The sequence below is a fragment of the Notamacropus eugenii genome, chromosome 4 (assembly GCF_028372415.1).
Source record: "Notamacropus eugenii isolate mMacEug1 chromosome 4, mMacEug1.pri_v2, whole genome shotgun sequence".
In the NCBI taxonomy this organism is placed as follows: Eukaryota; Metazoa; Chordata; class Mammalia; order Diprotodontia; family Macropodidae; genus Notamacropus; species Notamacropus eugenii.
This window is the reverse complement of record NC_092875.1, coordinates 422,731,326-422,745,767: the sequence shown is the minus strand read 5'-3', so window position 1 is coordinate 422,745,767 and position 14,442 is coordinate 422,731,326. Positions and strand designations below refer to the sequence as shown.

The following is a 14,442-nucleotide window of genomic DNA, read 5'->3' as shown; positions in this document are numbered from 1 at the left end:
ACACACACACACACACATGCACACAGAGCACAGGGTGAGTTGAATAGGAAGGGATCATATTTTAAAGAATAAAATGAAGGGGTGAGAGAGGAATATATTGGGAGGAGATAGGGAGAAATGGAATAGGGCAAATTATCTCTCATAAAAGAGGCAAGAAAAAACGTTTTCAAAGCAGGGGAAAAGGGGGGAGGTGAGAGGGAAAAAGTGAAGCTTACTCTCATCATATTTAGCTCAAGGAAGGAATAAAGTGCACAATCAATTTGGTATGAAAACCTATCTTACAATACAGGAAAGTGGGGGAGAAGGGGATAAGCAGGATGGGGGAGATGATGGAAGGTAGGGCAAATGGGAAGAGGGAGCAATTAGAAGTAAACACTCATGGGGAGGGACAAGGTCAAAAGAGAGACCAGAAGAAATGGGGGGCAGGATAGGATGGAGGGAGATATAGTTAGTCTTACACAACATGACTATTATGGAAGTCATTTGCAAAACTACACATATATAGCCTATATTGAATTGCTTGCCTTCTCAGTGGGAATAGGTGGGGAGGGAGGAAGAAAGAGAAGTTGGAACTCAAAGTTTTAGGAACAAATGTTGAGTATTGTTCTTGTATACAATTGGGAAATAAGAAATACAGGTAACGGGGTATAGAAATTTATCTTGCCCTACAGGACAAAAGAGAAAATGGGTATAAGGGAAGGGAAATCAGATTGGGGGAAGGGGTAATCAGAATGCTTGACATTTGGGGTGGAGGGAGGGGAGAGATGGGGAGAAAATTTGGAACTCAAAATTTTGTGGAAATGAATGTTGAAAACTTAAATAAATTTTTTTAAAAAGTGAGTATCTGAATAGGCCTTAGCCCAAGAAGACTGAGGTCTCCCACTGCATCTTGGGCTGTCTCCCATCATCCAGATGAATATTTGGTCACTGGATCCAGATGACTCAGGAGGAGAAAGTGAGGTTGATGACCTTGCACAGCCCTCCCTCACTCAAAACAAAGTCAAGTGCAAGTCATGTCATCATTTCTCTGATGTGATAGTCCTCTTCAAAAATGAAGGACAAACACAACAACAACACAACATTCCATAAAAATACGTTAGACATCTGAAAACAAAGTCCAATTTGAGGTCTAGTGATGGGGTTCTGTGGGAGGCTATTACCACCTGGGAACATCACAGAAAATTTCCTGTAGGAGGAAGCATTTGATTTAGGTTTTAAAATATGGCTAGAAGTTCAGCAGGCAAAGAAAGAGAAGGAGGATACCCCAGGTGCAGGATAAAATGGTAGCAATGACTGAGAATAGCAATATATTAAAGTAGAACTCTACCCATGACAGAAGCAAAGGGAAATTGGGGTACCCAGATTCATGAGCTCAGGAAAAGCTTTAGAGCTGTGAGAAAAGTGATCTTGGCTACGGGTGTTCTATATTCATATAATGATCAGCATCCAGTTCTGGATCTTGGTCAGTGAATCAAGGTACGGACATGATTATTATTTGGCTTAGGGATCCTCTAAATCAATCAGTCATTTCAGCAAGAATCAGGATATCCCTCTAATACCCCATTAATCACTCCTTTTGGAGAGGTAGGAAAGAGAAGGAAGAACACATGTGTTTGGTTGTCTGGCATCTCTAGTCTCAACTTTCCATTTTTGTGTTTTCCTTGCTAGATGATGTTGTAAGTTTGAATCATGTTGGAGAGTGTCCTAGTTGGAGAGTCAGTTTTGAGAATGGAATGCTAATAGCTAGTCAGCATTAGGCAAACTGTGAAACCAGAAAAAAAAATTCCTTTATGTGCCAACAGTTAGCTCTATCCTTGAATCTGTGAGTTTTAAGACAAATTATTTAACCTTTTTATGTTGCCAGTTTCCTCATTGACAAAACAAGAATAGTAATGACATTAACCTTTCCCTCTTTACCATGTGCTCCCCCTCTTCCCTCACTTCTGGTTGTTGCCAGCAGATAACTGTAACATAATGCTAGCTCTTATCAGCATCACATTTTCAAAGCATTTTTTTTTTTGGACCATAACTCTGTGAGGTAGATAGTAGAGGTGTTATTATCCATATTTCACAGGTAAAGAAGCTGAGAGTTAATGAATTTCCCAGCATCTTATAGCTGGCAAATTGTCAGAGTTATGATTTGAACTTCTTAGGTCAAGTCCAGTATTCTTTCTAGGATATCACACTGCCTACAAAACAGGTGAAAAATTCTGACTCAGTCACCAACTAGATTAAACTACAAACTCCCCCCAAAAAATGTACATCCTAAGACAAGATGGCCAATTTGAGAAGGCTGGCTCAGGAAAGAGTAATCGGAAGTGGGTTTGGTGCTACCTTTCAGTCCTTCATCCCTTTCTTCATGAAATTCAACTATAAATGAAGTCTTTCTCCTTGTCTACTACTTTCCAAAAACCATGTCAAATGGAGCATGGGAAAACATTTTCCCCAGACTTTAGAAAAAGCAAAGCTAAAACCTCTCCTGAGAAACTGTGGAATCTGCTTACAGTTAGTGAACTAATATAGTTGTTTTGGCATCTGAATTCCTTAAGGAGAATGTCATACTAGGCATGACTTCAGGAGACCAACAATGAAGCATGCCCACCCCTCCTTGTCAGAGATACAACCATTGGCAGAGATGACTGATGTGTTGATCTGTTTTATGTAGGACTATTTCTTTGTTACAAGGAAGAGTTCTATTGAGAGGTTTAGGGGCTGAGTCATTGGAAAGACAAAGATATTTAAAAATCAATAAATTTTTACAAAAAGAAGTATAAGATCATGTCTCAGATAATGAATTCCCTCAAAAGTAGGGAGAAAAAGATTCCAGGACCAAATGAGGTAGAAAAGATGTGAATTAAGAGGGAAACATTTAGCTGGAATCCTCTTTTCATTGTGGGCTGATGTATAAAGTTGGCCTGTTATTGAAAGGGACTAATTCTAATGTTGGACAATACCACAACACATAGCTTTTGTTTTGGGTGTAGGTAGTCATTATTTTGGGCAACTAGGTGGTGTAGTGGATAGAGCACCAGGTCTGGAGTTAGTAAGACCTGAATTTAAACCCAGCCTCAGATATTTACTTGCTGTATGACCCTTTGCAAGTTACTTAACCCTGTTTGCCTCAGTTTCCTCATGTGTGAAGTGAACTGGAGAAGGAAATGGAAAATCACTCCAGTATCCTTGTCAAGAAAACTCAAAATGGGGTCGTGAAGAATCAAATATGGCTGATGACTGAATGAACAGTCACTCTTTTATCCTTCAGTCGGACTTTATTGGAATCAAGAAAGCATTTGTATTTTTTCTTCTTTCTGAGGTTTGGAAAACTTGTTCCCAGATTATGCCTGGGCCAGATGTACAGAGTACAGTGTGTGACTATTTTGTAATCAGCTGGAGCATTCTTTGTCTTGGTCCCCTGGTGTTTGATGCCCTCAACCAAAGACAAGTTCAACTTTAATTATAAAAATGCCAATTAAGTTATTTCCAACTCTCTCTTTTTCCTAGGGGGAAAAGAAACTTGGTTTATTTTTGGTCTTTGCTCCTACCTTTAGGCTTTGCATCATTTTAATTACACGCTGCACCTTCTCCAAGGCAAGGATATTCTCGCTATCTCAGTGTGACAGCATGGTCCCTCATATTCCTAGCTGAAATTTGACAAATGGTTGGGAACATTTGCAACATGTTCATTTCATCTGTGAGTGTAGCTGCCAACTCTTGAAAGCTAATAAGGATATTTGGAGAGATATTAGGGAAAGCCCTTAACAATTTTAAAATACGTTGGATTTGGAGAGATGAAAAATGTTTAGCCTTTCACTAGAGCATAGAAAGCAGAGAATAGCTCTTGAACAGGGACAGCTGGTGTGCATGTAAGTGTGGAGCTATTTGCATTTTAGCTATTAGTTGGCCTTTTCCACTAATGCTGCTCATGTACTGATTGTTGGTTTCAACGATTTTCTTTATGGAGACCTCCTGATCAATCACCTACATGGTTGTTCCATTTGACCTGTATTCCCTAGATTACTTCCTGGAGTAATTTATTTTACATTTTGCTAGATTGAGTTGTGCTTTTCTACTGTCCCTTGGTCCAATTACTTAAACGAACTAAATCAATTGGATTTTAGTTATGTGGTCTCTTATGATTTGCCTCTCCTCTAATTTTACTATCATCTGTAAATGACATGATTTCATTTTCCATGTCCAGACCACTTCAGATCTTCTCTCTTTTATGTGGGTGATGCACCTTAATCTTATTTGAAAAAAATCCAAGTTATTCTTTTTGGATATGTTTCATTTCCAAATTTCAAATTTGACAAATATTTATTGAGTCTGGCACCATATTAGGATTTGCATGTGTGCCCTATGTAGTTTTCTTCCAAGCCAAGTGTCACCCCCATACCCCCAACCTTTTCCCTTAGCTTTTTAACTAAAGCAGTGAGTTTTGGCTGGGAAATCTTGTAAAATATTCCAATACCAAATTTGACTCCGCTGAGTTCCTTTCAACACTCCCCTTGTGCTCAGTAATAGGGCCAGTAGGTTAGATAACCAGAGGCATGTGTGTGTGTGTGTGTGTGTGTGTGTGTGTGTGTGTTTATAACCATATTTTCTTGCTATAATTAAGCTATATTAAGCCAGGTGTTCTCCCACCACAGGCCTTAACCTAGTTTCTAAGGTCTCTTTAATAACAGATGTTAAATATGTTTGGGCCTGCTTTGTGTCTTAGATTTTTTTTGCTTTTTAAATCAATATAAATTGTCACTTTTTCCAATCCTGGGAACTTCTCCTTAAACTTATAAACTTAAGGAAGATCTATCAAACTTTCTTAGTTTCTTTAACTCTAACGAACTAAGACCAGATAGTAAATTTTTATTAGCTTTCAGTCTTGTTTAAGAATATCTAGTAGTGAAAATGGAAACTATTTACTTTTAGAGCCCTGCTTATTTACATAGGGCTGTAAATTTAAAGCTGGAAGCAACCTCAAACCTTATCCAATCCAGCTCCTTCATTTTACAGATGAAAAGACTGTGTGGCCTACAGACATTCAGTGATTCGGCCCAAATCACTGAGGTACCAGTGGCAAGGCTTGGATTTGCACTGTACTCCTTTGCCTCTCAGCCCATCTCCCTGAAATTTCCTTAGGTCTCCTGCATTTTCTACTCCTGGGTGTAACTAATTGTTTGGCAGTTCTTTTTGTTGTTTGCCAATTCTGAAGGTCAATTAGTTAAGACATCAACTTTCATAGCACAAATCCCATTACAACAAATTCCCTGTGTAACAAAGAGATTTCTAAGGCTCCAAAACTACTCCACTTCTTTTGGGCAATTTTTGATAGGATAAAATCCTGGTTCAAACAGTTTTTGACTTGTTCTCCAGAGGGAATGGGAAGATATTTTCTGAAGTCATTTAGCAGCTCAGCAGCAGAGACATTCCAAGAACACAGGAATTCCAGATTTGTGGATATTTGCACTGATCACTCAACCATGCTATGGGGCAAACGTCGGGTTAGATTTTGAGTGACAGAGATTTGATTCAACCGTGACATTGAGAAGGAGATTCAATTACCTGGGTGTAGAGTTTACCGAAGGGAAAGACAAAACAAAGCAGGAACCATGGTGGCAACTGGGGAAGGAAGAACTTTGTATCAAATGGAAGAAAATGATATTAGTCTGTTGTCTGAAAGGGCAGAGACTATGTGGATTACGCTAATAAATCCATGAAACGTTTTTCAAAGCAGTATGAGATTCAAGCCCTCCACAGAAAACTTTCTTCTATTACAGAAAAAAATATGGTCCAATCTATTAAGAAGAAAGAGAAAGGGGAGAAAAGACCATTACAGAAGCCATTATACAGGCACTAAGATATCCCTCATTTTTTGTGACATTGTGAATGAAAGATGTCTCTGGGTTTCTGATTATGTAACAATAGGTTACATTTGTAAAATCCTTTTTTCTCCCTTGGTCCTGACTTGGGATTTAATTGATGTAAAGGGATATTCTCCCTCTACCAAAGCAAATCAGAAACTATTGGCAATTTATAATATTAGTTGCCTGTGCCTTTAAAAGTTAAGTGACTTTAAGTGCCTAAAGTCACTCAGCCACTGGGTCAAAGGTAGAACTTGAACTCAGGTTTTCCTGACTCTGACAACAGCTCTCTAGCCACTACTTGGCACCGTCTTTCATGTAATGCTTTATTGTTTATAAAATGCTTTTCCTTTGACCTTGATAAATGTTGTTTGGATGCAACATTGGATACTTCCCAACAAATGCTCAAAAATTCCCTGCACAAAGTACATTTTGGCTGAAAACCAGTTGAAAGTACTTTCTAATGGGGTGATTGTGATTGATCACATTTTAATTCTCCTTTTCATAGTTTCCTGAGGATTAATAGAAAGGGAGGTTGCATGCTTTAAATTTGAAAATATGGCACTGACATTGTCTATAAGATGTGGCAAGTAGAGCAAACTTTACAGAGATGGGATTGAGACTTAAGAAGTTTAAGTGATCTTGCCCAAGCTCTTCCAAAACCATATCCTGGCTCTTCCCATTAGACTACTATTGGTTCACTCCCATTTGTATTAGGATGTAGTCATGTTGTCACATAGGCAGAGGAAGTGACATTTTTTGCTCACAGCTGTATTATATTCTGACAGCAAGGGTAAATATGTTGAAATTTCACTACAACCTGAAATATTTGAACTATAGCTTAATACTGCTAGGATCCATGTATGCTCATAAAAGGGAGGCCCAGTTATAAACTTTTGAATATTGAGTCCTAAATGTTATCTCTGTAGAGTATTTTACTTCTCTTCTTTTGTTCCAAAAGTGAATTTTTAAGGGCCTTGTGGATTTAGCAAAACCTGAAATCTATCCCTGCCTCCACAAGTGGATTTGTCTCTCTCATCAGAAATAAAAAGGAATACTAATATAAACATTTAACCTGTTGTGAACCACTTGTTCCTTGGCTGTAATAAATTGGTTGAAACACGCTTATTTGAAGATTTCAATGTATTCCATCAATGGAATGCTTTTTGCTAAAGGTTCTCATTTACCACATTAGAGTAATGGACGAAAAAGGTCAATTTTTATTTTGCTCTGTTGGCTGATGTTGAGTTTTCCCTTACCTAGTCTCCCATTGGCTCCCATCCCCCAATGCATTTGCTGAAATGGAATGAGGTTGGTGATTTTTTTTTTTTTACATCTCACATTTGCTAGAGAAGAAAACAGTATTTTCCCAGATGATTGTGTGTGTGTGTGTGTTTGTGTGTGTGTATGCTGTGTATATTATAAGTCCTCCTTTTGCAGGATACAAAGAAACATTTGACCAGAACTTTTATATAGAAAACAAATCTATAAAAGCATGGAAAGATTTTATTTTCCAGCTATACTTACATCCAATGGTAAAAGCAGATGGTAATTTTGATCTTTGGAATCTAGGCTTCACTTATTTTTCATCATTTTAAAAGCTGATTTGAAAAGAGGAGATTGAGGAGAAGTTGCATTGACACTTGGCTTTAGGTCATATATTGTAACTCTTGTCCTTGAATTCAGACTGATGGGAAGAGTAGGGGGACTTGGGTAGATACTTAGGACAGACAAAACGAGTCAAATAACCATGGAATCTGGTGCCATCAAGACTTCAGACTAAATCCCAGACTTGGATCCCAAAGATCTTCACTCACTCTGGAAAAACCATGGAGAAATAGCAGGTTAAACAGTGGCACTGACATTCTCCAATTGGTTACCACTTCTGGACAAGTTCAAATGGGATAGTAGGAGGAAGAATGGTGAATTGGGGAAGAAACCCAGCTGAACTCTCTAAACATTTCCCTGCAAACAACTTTAAAATAATGTCTAAAATAAAATTTTGGAGCAGCAGAGCCAAAAAAAGTTTGGGTGAGAAATTTTTTCCAACCTATAATTCAGAGGTCAGCAGGAGAAGTCTGTTTAACTAGGGTGGAAGCCTGTCTAGAGCTTGGGGTGGCAGCAGTAGCTTTGGGAGTTCACAGCCCAGACAGTAAGAGACTCAGACAGCTGGACACAAAAAGGACCCTTTTCTGGTCCCAGTTATAGCTGGCGCTTCTTGGCAGCTTTGCTGTTCATATGCAATTTTGAGTCCCACTTGACAGCTGGAGAGGAATGCTAGAGGTTGGTCACAAAGGTATAGGGGCCTCAGTCACAGTTTTAAGGCAAAGAGAACACTAGTGCTTGTGGCTACAGGGGAGCAGGGGCCTTTCCTGGGTAAAAAGCAAAGTACAGACCAGGAGAACAGTGACCATTCTGGAGAACAATTTGAAACAACGCTCAAAGGGCTACAAAACTTTGACCCAGCAATACCGCTACTAGGTTGCCAAGAGATGAAAGAAAAAAGGAAAGAACCTATACACACAAAAATATTTATAGCAGCTCCTTTTGTGGGCAAAGGATTAGAAATCAAGAGGATACTCATTAACTGGGGAATGGCTGAACAAGTTGTAGTATATGATTGTGATGGGATACTATTGTGCTGTAAGAAATGATGAGGGAGGTATTTTTGAAAACTATGGCAAGACCTATATAAGCTGGTGCACGGTGAAATGACAAGGGTGGGGAAATCATTGTACATAATAATATCAATGTTGTTAAGATGATCAACTGGGAAAGACTTGACTACTCTGATTGATTTAATGATCCAAGACAATTCCAGAGGACTCATGATGTCTTGATGATGAAATGATGCCCATGATGAAAAAATGCTATCCAGAGAGAGAAATTGAGTGGAAATTGAGGTAGAATTTTCACACTTTGTATTTTTTCTTGCCACCAAGGAACAAAAACGTCAGAGGGACCCTTTAGGGAACAGGTTAGGAAAGGGCAAGAAGACGAAATCTGGGACCATCCTGCCCAACAAAATCGACTTTGTCACTTTTCTGATAGCGGAGTTGCTGTGACTCTTTGGGTACAATCTGTGTGATTATCGGTTCTTGCAACAGTGGTTTGCCCTCCGGCCTCCGTTTAATGTTTCTGCTGACTAACTTTGCTATCCATGTCAAAGTGCAGTGGACCTCTAGCATGAGCCATTTATTTACATGTTGAAATATAAGCATTCAATGTGAACTCTTAAGAGTCTGCTGTATCTCTGCCCCTCTTAGAAAAGGCCTGACTTAGGCATTGTTGCAATGGAGTATTCGGCCTGTCTGCAGGACAGATTGAGGATAGGCCATTTAAAGAAAAAAGAGTTCCTCTTGGGGGGACAGCTGTGTATCTGGGCAACATTAGTAAGCTGTGTGAAAGATGAAATTAATGGCAGAGGGGAGCATCCAGGACAATAATATTCAAATGGATGAGTGCCATAAAGCATTTTAAATTGGTGAAAGGCAGTCTTTGAAACACTGAGGTCAAAATGTTAGGAACATTACTGGCTCAGTTTTCCCTGGATCCTTGGTTGCTTCTTGGCTGCTAGTAACTTTGAGAAAACTAGAACTTGGTACGAAATGACAGCCTTACAACTAAATGACAACCTGTCTCTCTACTAATTTGCCAAGGTAAAGACCATATATGTATATAAATATATACATACATACGTATATATGTATATGTGTAGATGTGTACATATGTACTGGATTTGAGCCATGGGCAGCTAGCTGCCTTGCAAATGTTCATCAGCAGTCACTTATTGTGGCATGTATCTGCCTAATGAACCTGATCTGGTACCCTCGGATCACTCAGGCAGGCTATGGTAGTGATTCTTCTTTCTATGGCACAACTGCTGATGCTGGGACACTCTCGTGCCCTACATATCATGTGTCAGGAGTACAATGAATGTCTTGTCTTACTCTGTGATCGTACCTTTATTTATGAGACTTATTAAGGCTTAATCCTCTTCTGCACTGTTTAATTTGCAAAGATTCCTGGGAATTAGCATGAACTGATCCAGATCCAAAGCCAGATGTCCCCCCTCTCACTTCAGTGACCCTCTTACTGCTTTAGTCATTAATAATTCTAGGTAATTTTCTCTATTTGGATTCACCTATTTGGAGGTGGAATGGAATAAACACATATAGCACCTACTATATGCAGGGAACTATGCTAATCAGTATCCAAACATTATCTCATTTGATCCTCACAGCAACCCTAGGAGGCAGGTTTTATTATCAGCACCCCCATTTTGCAGATGAGAACACTGAGGTAACCAGAGGCTAAGTGACTTGCCTAAAGTTATACAGTTAGTAAGTGTCCAAGGCCAGATTTTAACTCAGATCTTCCTGACTCTAGGCCCAGGCCTCTATCCACTACACCACCTAGCTGCTTCTAAATTTTATTACATATTTGAAATGAATCATAGCTAGTAGAGAGTATGAGGAGAGAACAATAAGTAGTTGACAGTGCTTTAAGATTTGCAAAGTGTTTCAAGGACGCTTTATTTTCTTAGGGCTCCTGTGAGGTAGATGCTATTATCAACATTAACAGAAGAAGAAATTGAGGTTGAGAGAGGATAAGTGACTTGCCCAGGGTCACACAACTAGGAAGAACTTGAAGTCTTCTTGACTCTGAGTCCAGTGTTCTGTCTGTACCAATCTGCCTCAGATTGTACCATTTTGTAAGGACGCTAGTCTACCTTCATGGAGGCTGATAGGAAATATTACAGATCATTATTCACTATATTCTTTCCCTTGGTGACCTCTTCCACTCCAATGGATTCAACTATCTCTTTTATCTGGATAACTCCTATTTATTGTCTCCTCTCTTTTGTATTCTGTCTGTTTTGTATCTCTGTCTGTTTACTGAATTCCCAGGCACCATCTGAAATTCAACATGTATAATCGTGAACCATTCATATCCCAACCCCGCCTCCCAACTCACCTTTGACAAAATTTGCTCTTCATCCTGACTTCTCTATTTCTGCTTCTTCCTAATTAAACTTTTACTTATTTTTTCACTGAGACTCCAAAGTTCTTTCTTTGGATGTGGATGGCATTTTCCATCATAAGTCTTTTGGAGTTGTCTTAGATCCTTGCATTGGTGAGAAAAGCTAAAGCTATCAAAATTAGTCATTACAAAATGTTGTTGTTACTGTGTACAGTGTTCTTCTGGTTGTGCTCCCCTCACTCAGCATCTGTTCATATAAGTCTTTCCAGGTTTTTCTGAAGTCCACCTGTTCATCATTTCTTATTGTGTTCCATCACAATCAAATACTGCAACTTGTTCAGTCATTCCACAATTGATGGGTATCCCCTCAGTTTCTAATTCTTTGCCACCACAAAAAGAGCTGTTATAAATATTTTTGTACACGTGGGTCCTTTTCCCATTTTTATCATCTCTTTGGGATACAGCCCTAGAAGTGGTATTATTGGTCAAAGGGTATGCACAGTTTTATAGTCCTTTGGGCATAGGTCCAAATTGCTCTACAGAATGGATGGATCACTTCTTAACTCCACCAACAATGCGTTAGTGTTCCAATTTTACTACATCTTCTCCAACATTTATCATTTTCCTGTTTTGTCATGTTAGCCAATCTGATGGGTATGATGTAGTACGTCAGAATTGTTTTGATTTGCATGAAATTCCATTTTCTCCACCAAATATTTGACTTAGAGTGATCTCTCTCTTCAATTCTCATGGAAATTACTATCTGCGCAATTAATTTGATGACCAATTCAATTTAACTAGGCAACTAATTATTTAAAATATACCGAATGCAAGGCACTCTATTAGTCACTGGTATAAGATTTAGGTATAACATGGTCCCTGCCCTCATGGAACTTATAGTCCAGTAAAGGCTATCTCATGTATGCAGAGTGTAGTGGAAAGAACCCTGAGTCTATAGTCAAAGGATCTGGATTTCATTCCCAGTTCTGCTACCAACTACTTGTATGACCCGAAGCAAATCACTTAATCTCTCTGAGTTTCCTCATTCCTTAAATGAAGAGCCTCTAGATTTTAGTACATAATAATATATTGTCGGTGTCTCTGGTGTGTATAAAGCAAGTGAATGGTTCCTGTAACATTTCTTCAGTTATTATCTTGCATCATATTTAAGTCTTGTATTTCTGTTTATTTAACTTTTCATGTGCTTATGACTTGTCTCTTCGACTAGACTGGAATTTCCTTGTTTACTGGGACTGACACCCCTTTGCACCCTGTGCATCAGTGGTGTCAAACTCAAATAGATATGAGAACCACTAAGCCATACATAAGGATTCCTGTGGACTGATATTGACTTAGAAAACCACATATTAAAATTATTGATGTCTTATTATACTTTTATTTATTTTGTTAAATATTTCCTAATTACATCTTAATCAAGTTTGACTGTACTCTCTACATGCCATCTGGGCACTGTTTGACACTTCTGCCCTACATGGCCTAGCAGGTGTTCAAACATTATGTGCTTGTTTTATTGAATGATTATTACGTGATCAATTTGTTCTAAGTCAACTTAAATGCCTATTAGTGATATAAAAATGAAGTTACCTGCATTTGCAATAAAGATAATAAACTGAAGAATTTGAAGGTACTTGTTGTAAGACTTTGATTCTAATTTGAAAACCTTGGTTTTCATGAGTAAGAAAGAAAAATGTGTTCTTGTTCAGTGATATCCTACTCTCCAAGGCCCCATTTGGCGTTTTCTTAGCAGACACTGGAATAGTTTGCCATTTTCTTTTCCAACTTATGCTACAAATGGGTAATCTAAGGCAAACATGGTTAAGTGACTTGCCCAGGGTCATACAGCTATTAAGTATGTGAGACCAGATTTGAAGTCAGGAAGATAACTCTTTCTGACTCTAGACCTGGCATTCTCTCCACTGTGCTGCCCCAAGAAAGAAAAATAGAGGTGAACAAATTCCTACTGGGAACTAAGTTTCATTTATCCTGTTTATCTGGTCAGAGTATTCTTGACTCAGTCATCTCTTCTCCCTACCCAAACCTTCCACTTCCCACTAGACCATAAATCCTTTGAAGACAGGTACACTTCTGTATCCTGTTCCTCTTTGTCCTCTCCAAATTATCCTCAAATTGTGCCACTGATACAGGAAGTACTATGATCATCTAACTGACCTCTCTTATTTTTCAGATGAGGAAAGTGATTTATTCAAGGTCCTCTTGTTGCCTAGTGGTCATACAAGAACTCAGTCCTTTGTTGTCATTTCACCATCATCTCTACTAATATTTCTTTGCATCTTATCAAGGTTTATTGACCTATTCAGAGAGAAAAACATGACTATTTGCAAATGGGACTGTTTCAACATATAGGCCATAATGGACTGTGCTGCTCATACTATATTAGCTTTCCAGGCCAACCCATCTACTTTCTATAAAACTTGAATGCAAAGTATAATTGGTATTATTTTTCAGTATACATTTACTCCTTTCACAGTCTATTTTACTTTTCAAACACATCTACTTTTAGATATGTGGCCTACATTTGGGGCAACCTATATTTTGAACAATACAATAGGCCTTATAAGCCATTTGCAGAAACTGGTGCATTTGAAAACTCAATGCAGATCTTCAAAATTGAAGCTATTAAAAGACTCTTACACTTTATTGAGACTAAAAGCAGAGTTCAGATGTAGCTGACTTACTTTGGTTAATAATAATCATAACTGTTAACATAATAACAGCTACACCTTATACTTACAGAGCCCTTTATACTTTCAAAGCACAGAAAAGTATTTTAGAATTGAATTAAAGTGTTTAAGATTATTTGCATTTAAAAAATTTCTTTTCATGCAATTTGAATTATTGTTATTTTCAAACTCCAAAGCAAGACTTTCCAACTGTATGGGTAGGTGTTATCTGACAGTCTGCAAATGGGCCAGCTTGTTTATGTATTGGTTGGTTTATTTGGAGGATATTGTGGATTTAGTCTTGTTACTAAAGTAATTTTATAGATTTTATAGATCAGGAAACTAAGACACATAGGTTCAGTAACTTGCCTATGATCACACAGTAAATGGCTAAGGCAGCATTTGAACTGAGGTTTTCCTGACTTCATACCCAGTTTTCTATCCACTGTACCAACAAGCTGCCTTTCTACATGTCTGACTTCTGTTGAATTTCATTCATTCATTCATTCATTCATTCATTCATTCATTCATTCATTCATTCAACAGACATTTATTAGAGTACCAAATGATGTACAGAACACTTTTTAGGTGCTGGGAGAAGTACAAAGTTTGGATAAGACAGTTCCTATCATCATGGAGTAGGGAATGATTTCATTTTTTAAGCCAGTTTTTAAAATCTTTATTAGTTCACTATTGGTTTTTAACCCAACGGGCACTGTCATAACCAGCATGACCCAGTAAAAATGCAGAAGCAGCAGAATAAATAAAATGAAGTCGGTCTTGAGCAAGCGGAAGCACTGATCATGGGAGCCCCTTTCCCTTCACACGGGGCTGAGGAGTGACTCAGGCACAATTACCTTCACTGAGGGTATGATATGAAATAGCTGCCATTTTGTTCCCAT

General features: G+C 38.3%; 1 long non-coding RNA gene and 1 pseudogene across 2 annotated transcripts in view; one reads left to right on the top strand and one right to left on the bottom strand.

The window, feature by feature from the left end:
* The window catches only part of LOC140501812 (uncharacterized), a 61,803-nt gene that overhangs the window by 22,324 nt on the left and 25,037 nt on the right, over nucleotides 1-14,442 (top strand). The window lies entirely within an intron of this gene.
* Nucleotides 1-14,442, bottom strand: part of LOC140498774 (isocitrate dehydrogenase [NAD] subunit alpha, mitochondrial-like) — a 34,824-nt pseudogene that overhangs the window by 7,971 nt on the left and 12,411 nt on the right.